The sequence below is a fragment of the Rhinolophus sinicus genome, linkage group LG16 (assembly GCF_036562045.2).
Source record: "Rhinolophus sinicus isolate RSC01 linkage group LG16, ASM3656204v1, whole genome shotgun sequence".
In the NCBI taxonomy this organism is placed as follows: domain Eukaryota; kingdom Metazoa; phylum Chordata; class Mammalia; order Chiroptera; family Rhinolophidae; genus Rhinolophus; species Rhinolophus sinicus.
Window position 1 is genome coordinate 27355250 of NC_133765.1, and position 16379 is coordinate 27371628.

The following is a 16379-nucleotide window of genomic DNA, read 5'->3' on the forward strand; positions in this document are numbered from 1 at the left end:
CACTGGCACCCCTAAATCACACTAATCATTTATTCTCTCTTGCTTTATTCATTCACCTTATGGTTAACTTCCAAGGACCAGGAACTTTGCTTGGTGAAGGCAATGCAAAATTAAAGATGGGTAAGGCATTGTCTCTGCCTTCGGGGAAGGCAGAGAGGGGGACAGATACTACGATGGTGATGCTAAGTGTTCTTGCACTGGCATGGAATGCATACCTCACTATCTGGGCTATCAGAACAAGTTTCCTGGAGGAGGTGACATGAGCTGAGTTTTGAACAGCTGATGCAATGTCACCTCTCCCCATTAGGAGGTGAGCTTCATGAGAGCAGAGACTTTAAGTGTTTCATTTACTGTTGCATCCCTAGCAGTCCAAACAATGCCCGGCATTATAGGTGCTCGATAAATACTCGTTGAATGAATGCAAAGAAAGAGAAAGATCCAGGAAGGGATTCCAGGCAGAAGGAACAGCATGTGCAAAGCCATGAGAGTGAAAAGGGGCACAGCACATTTGGGAATGGCAGGAGGCTCGTTGTGGCTTTCGCATAGGATGCATGGGGCTGGGGGGTGGATGAGCCGTGGCTGAGAATCAGAACATGCAGCTCCTCAAACCACAGGCTGAGTTTGGACTTGTGTATGGACTTGGCTCTGAAGGCAATGGGAAGTTCTAGAGGGGTTTTAGCAGGGTGGTGTCAGATCAGCTTTGTGCTGGAGAAAGCTCATCCTGTCTGTTGTGTGGAGAAGGAAATGGGTGCGGGAGAGATGCTGGAAACCCAGAGCATCTGTTCAACTAGTCTGCGCAAGGACCCCTAGCGAGAAAGCCAGGCTTGACTGAGGGGCACAGGATGAGGTAGTATGGAGGCTTGAGGGAGATCTGGTCCCTGCTTCACCTTCCCCAGCCTCCTGCTGGAAGGCGTGTTGTCATGCAGAAAGCCCATTACCATCCCACCAGGAGAAGCCTCCCCTTTTTAAAATTCTCGCTGGCCGTGGTGTCTTGTATTAAAGCTGATATTAAGCCATAAAATGTAATATGTTATGACACCATAAAATGCAGTGTAATTGCTATAAAACCATAAAATGTAATGTAACAGGCGCAGTGTCCATTACACTGCTTCACAGTCTAAAACAGTTAGCTTCCACTCCGCTTTTAGACAAACAAACGATTCCCATTCATTGCTGCCTCTGGAGAAAGGTATAGGAAAACCAGCCCCGCTGAACATGAGTTGTAACACAAACACCAGGGGAGGATGCAGTGTGGCGTGGAAGACAGTCCCCAGGCTTTGTAGTTGGCCAGAACCTAGGTTCCAATTCTGTTCACTAATATGTAGATCAAGGAGGTCAAATATGAGTATATGGTGCTGGAAGGAGAACTGACTCTGTGTGGTGAACACACAGTGCAATATATAGATGATGTAGTATAGAAATGTACACTCAAAACCTACATAATTTTACTAACCAACGTCACCTCAATAAATTTAATACAAATTTAAAAAATATATGTAGATCAAGATCCTGAAAAGCCGAGCCAAAGATGGGGATTCAGACTCTCTTTGTCCTGAAATGACATGTGCCTCTGCCTTAATCTGCTTCTCTCTCTCTCCTTGTCCCGTAAGGTAACAGCTGGTGGGCGCTTACACCCCCACATCCGTCCATGATTGGCCCCACATCATCCCCCGGGAAGGGACGCAGACTTCCGGGCATCTTTGAGCAGGGTGAGCAGTGGTGAGCTGTTAGCAGACAGCATCTTCAGTGGTTGGGTGATGTGTGTACTGGTGTCATGCAGGGTGTCATGCAGGGTGTCATGCAGGGTCTCTGGTCCCGCTCCCCACATAAGCACACAGGACATGGTGAGGCCAAAAATGAACACCCACAGAGCCATAGATAGGGGAGTCATACTACTATAGTCTCTCTGGGGCTGGGTTGGAGACATAAGAAGCAGGAGCCACACTATCCGTGACCCGCCATCCACTTATCTCTGCCGACCGACCCCACTTGCTAGCTGCAATCCTCCATGCTAACTGTAATCCGCTCTTGCTAGTTCAGCCACCATCTTCTTGCTAGCCCCCATTTGCTGCTAGCGTAGCCACAGCAGTTACATTAGGGACCAATGGCTTACTGGCTACAGCTGACGGCCAACTAGCCACAGTTGATGGCCATTTACTACCCGAGTGAGCACCTTTCCACATGAGGCAGAGAGCCTGGAAACTGCACTCCTGGCTCTGTCCCCACAAGTGGTAAAGGGGATGTGTGTGGGAATGGAGGTGGTACCACCAACAAATAACTTAAGTTTGTAGCTATGTCACTTTGGCTAAAAGACTTTCCGCTCTAGGCCTGAATTTCCTCCTTATAAAATGCAGATTGCATTACCTATATTGTAAGGTCCTTGTGAGATCATATGGAGTCTTGGATAGTTCCAGGCCTAGAAGAAACACTTTAATACACAGATATCCTCTCATAAATATGCCCACATACACACAGGGTCACATCCATGTACCCAATGTATTTTAAAATGATGTAGCACACATACTGTGGGAAGCAGCAGCCCACACGTGTTTACAGAAGTAAGTGTGCACGTAGAAATGAATATGCGTCTAAATAAGTGTATAGAAACAATATCAGGTACATAACAAAGCTATGCTAACAAAAGGGGTGTCTTGATAATGTAACTCCAGGAGAGGAAGGGACAAGGATTTCTCTGGATTATTATGCTACGAGGGATTCAGTGTGGCCATACCAAAGGCTCCGTTATCTTGTACCCGCTCCACCCTGAGGCCAAGCTACAGTGAAGGCGTCTTCGTGGTGAGTCAGATGTTTGCAACCGATGGAGAGGCATGTGTTGGCGTGTGACAAGGGATGGACAGGGTACCAACCTCACCAGCGATGGGGAGCAGAGGGCGAGGGCTCCAAGGAGTGATGGGGGTTCCATGAGTCTTGAATGAAGATCCCGTGCCCCTGGCGAGAGCGAGAGCGAGAGAGAGAGAGAGAGAGAGAGGAAGAAGGTTGGTGGGTGGGGAGAGAAAGGGAGGGACAGAGAAGCAGGGTAAGAGAAAGGGACACACAGAATAAGAGAGACAAAGAAAGAAGCAAAGAGAATGTCAGAGAGAGGGAAGAGAGATTGGAGAGAATTAAGGAATTTAAGAGGAGCATGTGATTAGAACATAGAGCGGAAGAAAAACTGTGTGAGATGGGCTGGAGAAATGAGCAGGGACCAATAATATATAAATACACACACACACACACACACACACACACACACACTCTCTCTCTCACACACTATTTGTAAGCATATAACAACTCACCCAGTCAATACAAAATATGCATCCACATGTGTCTATACAGAGATGCACAAAAAAACACATGTAAAACCTCACTAATTCCCCTCCATTCCCTCCCCCCCTCCCTCCCCAGGAGGCAGCAGGGGTTAATTCTGGTCAGATCCTGAGCTGGGCCTTGGAGACCTTCTCCACAATCCCATGTGCCATGTTACCTCCATTGACTTTGCCAGGGGTGATGTGGTGTGGACACTTGGCCGACCACGGCCATCTCATGGGGAGAAGATGGCCCTGTCTGATATGATAGCAAAGCCTGACTGTCACCAACCCGGGGCCTTGTTTCTGATGCATTTTACAACTCATTTCACAGTATCATTAATGAACGTAACAGCCCATAAAAGCAGGGAGGAAATGAGACAGCAAAATGACTGCATTGTGAATTTTGGTGAGACACCCAAAGTATCAGTGAGTGGCAAGGACACAGAGCTGGTGACTAGGGGAGCATATTTGGGAGCTGGCGTTTGAAAGCAGGAAAGAACAGAATGGACAGCCCAGGGTCTTTTGCATAACTCAGCTGTCTGTATGTCTGTGCGTGCCTGAGTGTGTGTACGTGAGAAAGAACCATATGGATGCATATCTAGGGGTGCCCATTGTATAAATATTTGCATCTGAGTAAATGGGAAATGAAATCTAAAACCCCAGGAGCAAACGCTAAGGTTTTCTCAGGCCAGAGGAAAGTATATTTTCTCCTGCATCACCCCGTTCCCCTTCCCTTCTGCTTATTGAGGGTGTTTTTAGGGAAGGAAGAACTACCAACAAATTTACTATGAGACAAATGACAGGAAAACTGTGATTTTAAAAATGTCTGCTAATTCTTAGTGTTAAGAGGGAGACCTGAGCTAGATGCGTCTTTCTTTTCTGAGGATACCCCACCAAGAATTTTGAGTAATGCCAAGGAAGGTCCTGGAGCTTGTCTGCAATGGAGATGGAAAAAGTATTCATTTGCTTAACAAAATGAAATAGAATTTTGTAGACGTCCCCTCGCATGGGGAAACGGGCAAAGTGTGTACAGCAGGGGGAGTGTGAATGTATAAACGGAAAAGATATCAGGCAGGGACCTAATGGGAAAGACAGTCTGTGAGAACTCCCTGCAGGGTCTTAGTTAAAGAGCTTTAAGGATGGAGATGGTTGCGTATTACATGTTAGGTTGTTTCCTATTCCACACTGTGCTGTAATTCACTCCTGATACCGCTAAATTGGCCATAAAAGTCTGTGTATTAGTTGAGGTAAAGGTTAAGCTGCTGTAACAAAGAACCCCAAATGCAGTGGGTTAAAGAAGACAAGTTTCTTTCTTATTCATGAAACAATCCTGAGGTGAGTGATTGGTTCAGAATATGCCAGGCTTTGCTCCACACCCTCATTCAGGTACCCAGGTTTCTTCTGTAGCTTTGTCCTCATGTGCATGGTTCAGTTGCATCCAACTGCATCTCATGCCTTTGTACAAAGGGGGAGGAAGAAAAATAACACAGTGCACAATTTTCTTTTAAGTAAAGGTAGCGATGTTAAACACATTACTTTCATTCACATTCCATTGGTTAAAATTTAGACACATGGTCCCATCTTGCCCCACGGGAGGCTGGGAAATGTAGTCCCCAGTGGGACAGCCATGTGATCAGCTATTACTACCGTGTTTCCCTGAAAATAAGACCGGGTCTTACATTAAGTTTTGCTCCAAAAAAAGCATTAGGACTTCTGTTTAGGGTATGTCATCCTGAAAATTCATGCTAGGCTTATTTTCCGGTTAGGTCTTATTTTCAGGGAAACACAGTATAGAAGAAAGGGAGAATGGAATTTGTTAAAAACTGGCAGTATCTGTTGCAGTCTTGGACCTGGTCTGCTCCACCTTAGTTTCTTACTTGGATTATTCTAATAGTCTCCCACCTGTACCCTTGCTCCCTTCAGTATATTCTGAAAGCAGTAGCCAGAATGCTGTAAAAACGTTATTCTCTGCTCAGAATACTCCAGTGGCCTCCCATATGCTCTGAGTAAAAACTAAAGTCCTTGGAATTGCTTACCAAGTCATATAAGATTCCCAACTTGCACCCACTTCTAACCTCATCTCCTATCACTCTCCTCCTTGCTCATTTTCTCTAGCCACACTAACCTCTGTCTTTTTCAAATTTGTCACATATGCTCCAACCTCAGGGCCTTTGCACATGCTAACCCCTCTGTCTGAAACACTGTTTCCTCAGATATCCATGTGGCTCATCCCCTGACCGCCTCAAGTCTTTACTCAAATGCCACCTTCTTATCTAGGACTCCCATGACCCCACCCCATTTAAAATGGCAACTTCACCCCCTGACACTCTCTAATTCACGTCCCCTGATTTTTCTCCATAGTACTGATCACCATTTTACTTGTATATATACATTATTTATTTTATTGTCCTTTTTACCCGTTAGAATATAAGCTCCATGAAGGCAGAAATGTTTGTTAGACCCAAGTGTGAGTGCTCATTGTGTGTGTGGCACATATGCATACCTACAAAAACTGTTAGCCTCCTTCCTGTTAATGACAGACTGTCCTGGGTCCACGCAGCAATGCAACATTGAATAAAACAGCTCCCAAATCCCAAATCTCTGGCCTCCTGGAGTTTATCTTTTGGCAGAGGAAGGCACACAACAAAATGCATAGACAAGCATTAACTGTGATCATTTCAGAAGGTGATAAGTGCTATGCAGAAAATAAGCTGGCAGGAGTTGTTAATTGATGATGGTGGGGGAAGGAAACTTCTTTAGATAAAATTATCAGGAAAAGGCCTCTCAGAGGAGGTGACATTTGAGTTGAGACCTAAGTGAGAAGAAGGAGCCAGCTGTGCAACGTACCTTCAGGCAGAGGATACAGAAGGTGCAGAGTCTCCAAGGCACAAATGGGGTTGGTGTATACAAGGAGTGCAGAGAGAAGCGGGGAGGTGTGAGCACAGGTAGCAGCAGGGACCATAGTAGAGATGAGAGTGGGCGGGAAGCAGAGCCCCCATGCCCGCTTTCGCTTTCGTAGCCATTAACCACGGGTTGGCTATTGAGCACTTGAAATGTGGCAAGTCTGAATTGAGATGTGCTATAATTGCAAAAACACACCAGATTCCAGGGACCTAGTATGAAAAAAATAAGAATGTAAAATATTCATATTTTTATTTTGATTATACATGCGAATGGGGATGTTTTTGATATTAGGTTACATAAAATATGTTCTTGAAATTAGTTTCACCTGATTTTCTTTTTTTTACTTTTTTTAATGCAGTACAGATATGTACAGCTTGCGTGATAGTTTTATTGGACAGCACTGATCTGGAAGCCTGACAAGCCTTCTGAGGAATTTGAATCTTGTTCTAAGTGCCAAGGGAAGCCATAGGAGGATTTTAAATGGAGAAGCAACACAATTAGATCTATGTGTAAAAGGATCACTCCGGCTGTTGGGTTCTCAAGGAACAGGCTTTGAGACAGAGAACAGTGGCAGGAAATTTATTAGGGGTACTCTTGGGGTCTACACTCATAGAAAGGAAGTGAAGGAAGCGAGACTGGGCAAAAGGAGACGTTGGGGTACAATATATCCCAAAGCAGGGCTCAGCTGACCCCATCAGAAGCTCTGAACCAGGGGTCGGCCTTCAGAGTTATTCCAGATGGGGCGAGGAGGCTTGCAATGACCAGTCTCTATACCAGCTGTCTTGGAAAGGGACCGCGACCCTGGGCAACGCAGCTCTCCACCGATAGCTCAGGAAATAAACCCTTCCTGCTTCAAAGGGTTCTGGGCAGTGCGGCATAGCGCCCCCTATTGGGGTCATTCTGTGAACCCGGGGAGGGGAAGTCAGAGTGGAAGCGGAGAGACAAGCTGGAAAGATCTGGCGGGGGATGGTTCTCCAGGTGGGGGGACCCTAGTGACCAAAAGTGCGGAGTTGGGACTCCACAGCGATCCTCAGAGAATATAAACAGCTAGCCGTCCTTTTAGGGAGTGACAAGAGATGAATGCAAAAGGTTTTCGGGTTTTCTGTGAATTCGAGTCCAGCTGCCCCTCCCAGGGCATCCATGGTCCCCACTTCCTGGTCCCCACTTTGGGACTCTGGCTCTTTAAGACCCAAAAGGAGAAACTAGAAAAGTTTCCCAAAGGAGAAACTGAACAGATAAGAACATTCTTAGCAACCAGGTGCCTCCCAGCCAGTCCCCGGCTTTCTGACAGTTGTGTCACAATATTGATCCATTGATTACATTTTGTGCTGAATAGACTCAGGTCGTAAATAATGTTTCTGCTGGAGAGCTACCGTCTGAGATGCTGACTGCACCACACCCACCCCGTGTTTCATTAGGTCCCCAGAGGTGAAACCGAGCCAAGGAAGTGGCAGAGGGTCATGGTCTCAGCACTTTGCATCCTGCAAGAGGGGCCGTTGGGGTTCAGCCAAAAGGGCGTTGGATTGGGGCTTCAGAAGCCAAACTTCCAGGCAGGATCCCTGTGTGACTTTGAACAAGACGTTACCTTATCTGGGCTTCAGTCACCCCATATGCAAAAGGGGGACCTTCACTGGTACCTAATGGCTCTTGAATATTCATAACAAATTCTTTTATGGAGGGTTGATAATATACTAAGCACTTTACATGGATTTTCTCACTTAATTCCTCCAAGAATTTTATGACGTGAGCATTACTATGCCCATTTTACAAATCAGGAAACTGAGGCTCAGAGAGGTTAAGTAACTTGTTCCAGGTGACACAGCTACGAAGTGTTGGGTCGGGATCTGTATGCCAGCAGTGGAGTTTACAGTCTCCATTGCTCTGTTTTAGGTTTCTTCCCAACACTCTTGAGGATTTGGATTATTTTTAACCTTACAGTTTGGGGAAGATTATTTATCCAGGATCATATATAGTCAGGTCTGTGATCCCAAAATGTCAGTCTGATGCCTGCCTTGCTCTCCCAACCTCTGGGCGTCTTGCCTTCGGGCTAGAATTGTGTGTGCTACTCTACAGAATTGACTTTGACTGGTATTGTCCCAGGAGGGCCAGAGTTTGGGGCAGAGGTGGGAGTGTGAGGAGTTGAACCTTATAAGACTCAACAGTTTTACTGACAAAAATCCCATCCCAGAGAAAAGCCAGACCTCCTCTGCCTCAAGGTCCTCCTGGTTTCCATTTCTGAGATTTTCTGCAGCTGCGGTCTTTGGAGATAGCCAGGCCTGGGGCTCAGCTGCTGCAGCCAAGGTGAACTCCATCTCCTGTACCCTCCCGTACAACTAGGTACAGACGACAGCGGGTCCTAAGCTCCAGACACTTGCGGGAGGAAATAAAACAAATGTTAAGAAGCCACGTGGTTGCCTCTGGACCTGGGTGGAGTATCGGTGTTTGGTACAGGGAGGTGGGCAGTCATGTTCTCTGTGGGGGACGGAATTTAATATCTTTCTGGGGGAAAATTTGGCCCCTTGTAATGAAGCTCTTACAAATGCGCATGACCTAAATCAGGGTGCTCTCATTCAACATACATTTGCATAAAACAAGACTAGAAGTTTAACCACTGAACAGTGAACAGTGGTTGTTTTTGCCTGATGGGTTTTTAAGGTTATGTGCTTTTAAATTAATAGACAATTTTTGAGCAGTTTTCGATTTGCTGAAAAATTGAGCGGAAAGTACAGAGTTCCCATATGCCCCTGTCCAAACAACACCCCCACCCCCCGTTATTAAGGTCTTGTATTTGTGTGGTACCTTTGTTACAATTCATGAACCAATATTGGCACATTATTAATGACTCGTGTCCGTAGTTGGCATTTTGTGTTCGCTCTTTGTGTGTACATTCTTTTCCCTGTGCCCACACAAACTTGGCCGGAGCTGCTCCTGTTGTCGTCATTTCAACGGAGTTACGCACACAGCCGGTCCCTCACATGTTGATTTTAATTGCCACTTAAAATGTCTTCAAAAAGATTATGCTATGATATGATTTGGCCTTAAAATGGAAAGTTTCTGTGAGCGCAGAAAGGCCTCCAGACAGCCATGGGGTGGAGAGAGGGTATTAGTGAAGCTAATCCTTGTCTTTGGGGAATGACTCCAGTATCGTATTTTCTTGCAAAGGCACTACCAAATCTTTCCTAAACCTCTAAAAAGAAAACCCAAAAGTTTCTTGAGGCTGTATTGCATTTTGTCACTGAGATATGTGCAAAAGGATTCATTTTATATACCACCAAAAGGTAAGAGAAATTGCCAAATCACTCAAAATAGATGAAGGAAATTTCAAACAAGGAATGCTGCGACAAATTAATGCCATAATAAGAGTATTATGGCAGTGGGTAGTGCTTAACTGGAAGTGCTTTATTTTTTTTATTTCTTAATTTTACATAAAATAACAGTGGCTCTTAAAATCGATAATGTTTTGTACTTAATGAAAGAGTTGAATTCAAGTTAGTTAAATATATGTGATGTAATTCCAATGTAATAATCAATTAATTCTTAGTATAACATTGATGTGTTGTTCTATTTAAAAAAAACCTCTGACTATTCCCTCTGTCTTTCCAAAGATCTCTTCCAACAAGGATCAAGGAAAGAGAGGAAAGAACTCTCCATTTTGATAGTGAAATATATATGTGTGCAATTTAAGGACATGTAACAATACTAGCAAAACTGTGTATATCCATTAATTCAGAAATACTGGCTCTAGGAATTTATCCTGAGAAAGAAAGCATGACTGAGGACAAATATTTAGTTACCAGACTGCTTGTTTCCGCTCTGCTTATAAAAGTGAAAAATTAGAAAGAATTTAAATGTGTATCAATAGGAATGTACATAACTTATAAGACATCCATATAATGAAACAGTAGAGTGAGTACACATTAAAACCAACGCTAATGTTTATTATTATATATCAGCATGATATATATACATATATATTATATCAGCATGATATCAGCATGATATATAATAAAAAAAGGAGGATACAATCCACGCTTGATCCCAGTTTTCTAAAATAACAATAATAATATTAATAATATCTCTATATATTCAACATATGAACGTTGAAGGGAAACAAATGAAATGTCATAGTAGTTATCTCCTTGGCAGAGGAGGAATGTGGGTGGTTTTTGTTGTCTTCTGAGTTTCTGATTCACCTTCAATAAAACATTTTTATGTAGTTAAAAAAAAATCATACGATTAAGGGGGAAAAGTGATGTAGATTCTGTGAAAGAAATGAGGAAAAGCCACCAGCTTAGGCTTCCCCTGTGGTGTTTCTGTGGTTCACAGGCTCCTGATCCTACAATGATTTTGTCTGATGAACAAAACAAATTCTGATCATACTACTAATAAATGTATTTCGGTGGCCACTATGTTTAGCTCAGTGAACTAAGAAGGCAGTAATAAAGCCTCTGGAGTGTCTGTTTGCATTTGTGTGGGACCATCAGCAAAGGCTTGGCCAAGTGTGTAAATATTTGCAGTTTGAGTGAATATGTTTTTCACATGTGTCTTTACTCTCTATCCCCTGTAGGAGGGAGGAAGCTTTGTTTTCACCACCAGCAGTTTCTCTCTCAGTGGGGTGTGAATAGTAGAATTCAGAGCAGGGAGGTGGTAATAAGTGGAAATGAAATGGCTGTGTTAAGGACCGAAGGTTTGTGTCCTCCTCAGAAGCCCTAACCCCCAGTGTGGCTTCCTTTGGAGACAGGACCTCTAAGGAAGTATTTAAAGTTAAATGAGGGGGCGGGCGCTGATCCGATAGGATTAGTGCCCTTAGAAGCTCTCACTCACACGTTCTCTCTGTGCCCATGCATTGAGGAAAGGCCATATGAGGACATAGCGAGAAGGCAGCCGTCTGCAAGCCAGGACGACAGGTGTTATCAGAAACCAAACTGGTGGCATCATGACCTTGGACTTCCCAGCCTCCAGAACTGTGAGAAAATACATTTCTGTTGTTTAACCACCTAGCCTGTGGTATTTAGGAGCCACGTCTGTTCAGGCTGCCTCTCTCTAAGGCACTGATCTCACCTGGCCCAAAGGCAGGGATCATTTGGACCCTCACCTCCTGTGCACACCCCATGCTCACCTTGATTCTTTGCTCCAGTCTTCCTCTTTGTGCCAAGTGTGTTCCAGCAAACCAAACTGAACATTCTCGCCACCGTGCTTTGCTAACACTGGTCTCCCCGCCTGGGGGGCCATCCCCTTCCTGCCCCAGCCAATACATGTCTCCCCCTCCTCTTGCCTCACAAGGACCATCACAAGATCTGTGTCTGTGTCACTCAATGGACACTCATGTCCATCTGTTCCCTCCTGGGAACTGTATCTTAGTCTTCATTAGATCCCCAGCACCTAGAAACGCCTGGCACATACGCGTCGGAAGCACATGCTAATATCTGTTGTAGAATGAATGAATGAATGAATGAATGAATGAATGAATGAATGAATATGAATGAGCGACATAATGACTGCCGGGCACATAATCCAGCAGTTCCCAAACTTCTTGGTCTTTGGACCCCTTTACACTCTTAAAAATTACTGAGGACCCCAAAGACTGTGTTGGTGTGGTTATCATTATGTACCATACTGGAAATTAAAACTGCCAAGTTTTAACAATACTTATTTATAAATCCATTTAAAAACAACAATAATGGGCCCATGAAACGTTATCAACAACAACAACATATTTCTATGACAATAACTATGTTATCCAAAAAAGTAAGTGAGAAGAGGGCCATTGCTTTACACTTTTGAAAAGCTCTTTAATCTCTAACGATAGAAGATGGCTGAATTCTCATGGCTGCCTCTGAGTCTGCTGTGATGTCACAGATCGTGTAGACTCCAGAAAATGCCTCGTTACACACATGAAAGTAGGAGAGTGAAAAAATTAAATAACATCTTATTATTATAAAAATAGGTTTGATATGGTGGACCCCTGAAAAGTGGGGGCGGGGGGGGGGCTGGCATCCCTGGATCTTACTTTGAGAACTGTGGATCTAGTCCACCTCTACCATTTTATATTTTACAGATGAGGGCAGGAAGACCAGAGACACGAAGGGACTTACCCAACGGTAGAAGCAAATTTTTCAGATAAACAATAATGATAATACAAACTATCATGTATGAAGCTCCTACTATGTGCCAGGCACTAAGCTCAGCATTTTATGTGATTATCTCATGGAATCTTCCCCATAACTCTCTAGAGTTGCCCCTATTTTGACCTTTGTTTCCAGAAATGGAAACTAAAGCTCAGAGACGTTATGTCAGTTGCCCAAGATCACACAGATGGCCAGTGGCAGAACTGGGATTCAAATCCAGAGTTACATGTTTGAGTTTTGGCTCTTAGTCCATAATCCACATTCCTGGAGCATAAATAAATGCTGTGAGTTGAAAAGAATGAAAGCTCCTTTTAAATTGGGCTGACCTCAGAGTCCAGAGAGGATGGGGGTACTCCAGAAGGTGAAGGGCTCCAGAGGGTCAGGGCTCTGGCCACAGTGGGAGGTGAATCTTAGTGGACTTCCCTCAGACCTCATAGGAGGCTCTCTGGATGCCTTCCCCAGCAGCCTTGGAGGGACTTTGGCCAATCTACCCAAAATCAAATCCATGATACGTAGTTCCCTCAGAAATCCAGTTGCTCAAATTCGTCAAATTTTCCAATTTATCAAACCTTACTGAAGGAAAATTCTTATCAAATATCGTTAATGAATATGAACACACTCCTCTTGAATATAGTCAGTGACTGCATTTTTTTTATACATATGCTATTTTAATTTGCTGGATAATATTCAGTGAATTTATACTTCTTGAATCCTCTTATCCAAAAATTTATTCAAGATGTTTTAATCATATTCAAGACTCAGTTTAAGATATTCAAGAATATATTCTTCATTAGAAGATAGTCATAAAAAAAAGCTAAACGGCTCCCATGATATTTAGCTTTAGACAAATTGAGCTGAAAATGCTGCTGAGAAGATATTCACTGAATATAATCAAGACTAATTTATTAAGAAGAAGACCATATTCACATTCATTGAAAATATTCAAGAAAGCTAGTCTTCAAGACATTTTTGTCAAATATATCAAATTAGTGTATTGGTGGTCTGGCTTTTTGCCAGGGGTGGTCTGAGGCCTCTTGTGCCAGTCTGGGGCCATGCGGCTCTCATTGCTGTGGCAGAGGTGGGTCAACAGGTTCTGTTAGAAGGTTAGGAGGTGCGTTTGGACCCTCAGAGGATAAGAAAACGTTGTTGTGTCCCCAGGTACCACCTTGACCCTTTTGGTCGCCTCCATGAGAGGAAAAACAAGAGAAAAGGAAGAGCTGGGGCTCAGGTTGGCAGCGACACACTGCCATGGGCTTGGTAAGCATGATTTCCCTTTGCCAACCCCCAAAACTTGGTTATGAAAATTCTCCCCTTTTCTTGAAGAGAACGTTGAGGCTCACCCACGTGAAGCGACTTGCCCAGCACCATCTAGTTCATCAAGGGCAGAGTGGGATTTGAATTCAGGCAAAGTGGGATTAGAACTCAGGCAGAGAGGGATTTGAACCTAGGCAAAATGGGATTAGAACTCAGGCAGAGAGGGATTTGAACCTAGGCAAAGTGGGATTAGAACTCAGGCAGAGAGGGATTTGAACCTAGGCAAAGTGGGATTAGAACTCAGTCCAGCTGAATGGCCTTGGCTCGGCCATTGGACTGTACGTTCTCCCACAAAGTTAGATGGCCTCCTGTGAACACCACTGAATCAGTGAACAAAGAAACGGATGTTGAGGTGGGGACCTGCGAGTGGGACCTGAATGGATGGGGCTTTGGAGTGAAGGAATCCGGGAGCTACATGGGGATTGGATGGCATGTCCATTTGGGTGTTAGAGGAACCAGGCAAAGCAGACAGAGGAAAGTGTGAGTCACAAGGGACATGCCCCTTTTCCTTTCTCTATGCCATGTGGTAACAAACATAATGGAAATTCTGGTGCTCTCTTGTCTATTTGTTTGTTCTATCATCACGTGATTGCTTGGAGCTCAGATCCGGCTGTATTATGTTCCCCGAAACTAAGCACAAAGAACCGTGGAGAACAATGCTAGCCAATGATGCATCTGCACTGTTTCCCAGAAACTTTGTAGAAGTTTCCCGTTTATAGACATATTCACTTCATTCTTTCTTGTGAGGGGGAGGAAATTATTTTGTTCTTTATTTTCCAAGTAAGATGCACACCACCTGTACCTTGCTGATAAATTGGAAAATGTGTAGAAGCTAAATAATAAAATAAAAATCACCCTTAAATCTTTCTTCCCCTACTCCAAAAAAAATCATTATTAATAGTGAGTATATTTTCCCCCCAGAGCTTTTAATTTTATGCAATTTTAAAATGGGACCATATTGTACCTGCTGTTTGGAAAACCAATTCCTTTCGTTTATGATAATCCTATTCATAAAGACCACTTCACATCATTTTTATTATTGCAGATTTCTGATTGTCAGTGATTTATTCCCTGTCCGCAAAGAGGTGAGAGATAGAGAAGCACTTTGGGGCTACGAGGATGTTGGTCTCAGGGCCAAGTGTCCTTGGACAGGACTTCGCAGAGCTTTGGCAGGCGGATCTTTGAGGAAGGGTCACCTGTGGTGTCTCCCAGCCATTCAGGGCTCAGGAGACTTCCGATAGCAGACCTGTCGGGACATCTTACAATAATATCCCGCCAATGGCATGAGGCTGTGGGCAAGTGCCCTCACCTTCTTAGGCTCCTCTGCCAAACGGGGTTGTTTTGAGAATTGTGTGAAACAAATCTGCTAGGTGCCCACACAGCACCTCCCCCTTCTCCCGCTCCACTCCGTTTATTTAACACGGACACCTCCAGAGACACAGGAGGGTTTGGTCTACCCCTCACAGGGACGATGGAGTGTAGTAGCTTTCATTCCACCAAGACAGCAACGTTTGGGCGGTGGAACTTGGCAGGACAGTGTGACCCGGCTCCTGTGAATGGTGGGAACTTGGCTCTGAGGTCCTGGTGCCCTGGGCGTCAGTCGCACCCTTTCCCTCTCCCAGGGCGCTCTCTCTCTCTCTCTCTCTGTCTCTCTCTCTCTCTGTCTCTCTCTCTCTCTCTCTCTCTCTCTCTCTCTCCCCCCACCCCACCCACCACAGAGGAGAGTCTTGGTGTGGTGGATGTTACTGCCAGAGATCAGAAATGGTGGAAGGTTGGTGAAGCCCTTTGGAAATGACCTGGAGCCGGATCACCTTTTATAAGCGTTATTTAATGCTTGAGAATAATTCTAAAGAATAGACACCCTCCAAAGAGTCATATTCCTTCGCAACAGAGACTCCTCAACAATATTTTATTTTTAGCCAGTTAGTGGGATAATGTATAGTAAAAAAAACAACAACAAAACACCCTCACCACAATACCTGGCATACAGTAATCACTCAAAGCGTGCTAACCATTGCTTTATGACTATTTTAAAAGGCATAGAAAGTGTTAGGGTCCTGCATTTGGGCCACTGTGGGAAGTCTGAGACAAACACGGTTTCTGTCATGAGATACCCTCTCCCCATCCCACCAGCACCACCCAGGATCCAGTCCTGGGGAGAGTGCATGCTGGGGAATATTTTCATACCCCTCAGTGCCTGAAGACAGCCAAGGTGTCACCAGGCAGATAAATGTGTTCATCTTCTCCTGCTGAAATTGGCACGTCCGGCGTGGAGCTTCGATGATTTATTTACCAGTGACAGTTCTGCTCTGGGGTGGAAGTGCCCTGGTTTGCTGAGTGGTTCGTTCATTTGTCTTTGTTGGCAATGCAGCCCCGTGGGATTCCCACCCCAGCTCCCATCAATGCCTGTTCCTTTTGTACCCCGCTGCTTACACTGAGGGGCTGAGCACCAGGGGTTTGTAGAATGCCCACCATCCCACCTACAGGAGCACCCTCTTGGGTCTGCTTCCACCGGGCACCTGGCAGTGATGATGGAGTCATGTGTATGTGGTGGAGGGAGCATACACGTATGTAGCATTAGAGAAACCGCATCTCAATGACCATGGACGTTTTCAAGATGCCACGGGTCAGACAGCTCTGAGCTCAAGTGCTGTCTCTGCTGTTTGTTAGATGTGTGGCCTCAAGCAAATGGCCTGACCTCTCTGATCCTTGAATCCCTCATCTG

The 16379-nt window shown here is 44.7% G+C and overlaps 1 long non-coding RNA gene across 4 annotated transcripts in view; it reads left to right on the forward strand.

Annotated features, from left to right (window-relative positions):
• Positions 1–16379, forward strand: part of LOC141569253 (uncharacterized) — a 295225-nt gene that overhangs the window by 260553 nt on the left and 18293 nt on the right. Inside the window, exons 4-5 of one of the 4 annotated variants that reach the window (XR_012492758.1) lie at positions 11064–11178; positions 13499–13680. The exons of 2 other annotated variants lie outside the window; for them this stretch is intronic. This is a non-coding gene — a long non-coding RNA (uncharacterized LOC141569253). Of the gene's footprint in view, positions 1–1610; positions 1710–2669; positions 2884–11063; positions 11179–13498; positions 13681–16379 lie in introns of those variants that run through there. One more of the 4 variants, XR_012492760.1, reaches the window with a different exon arrangement.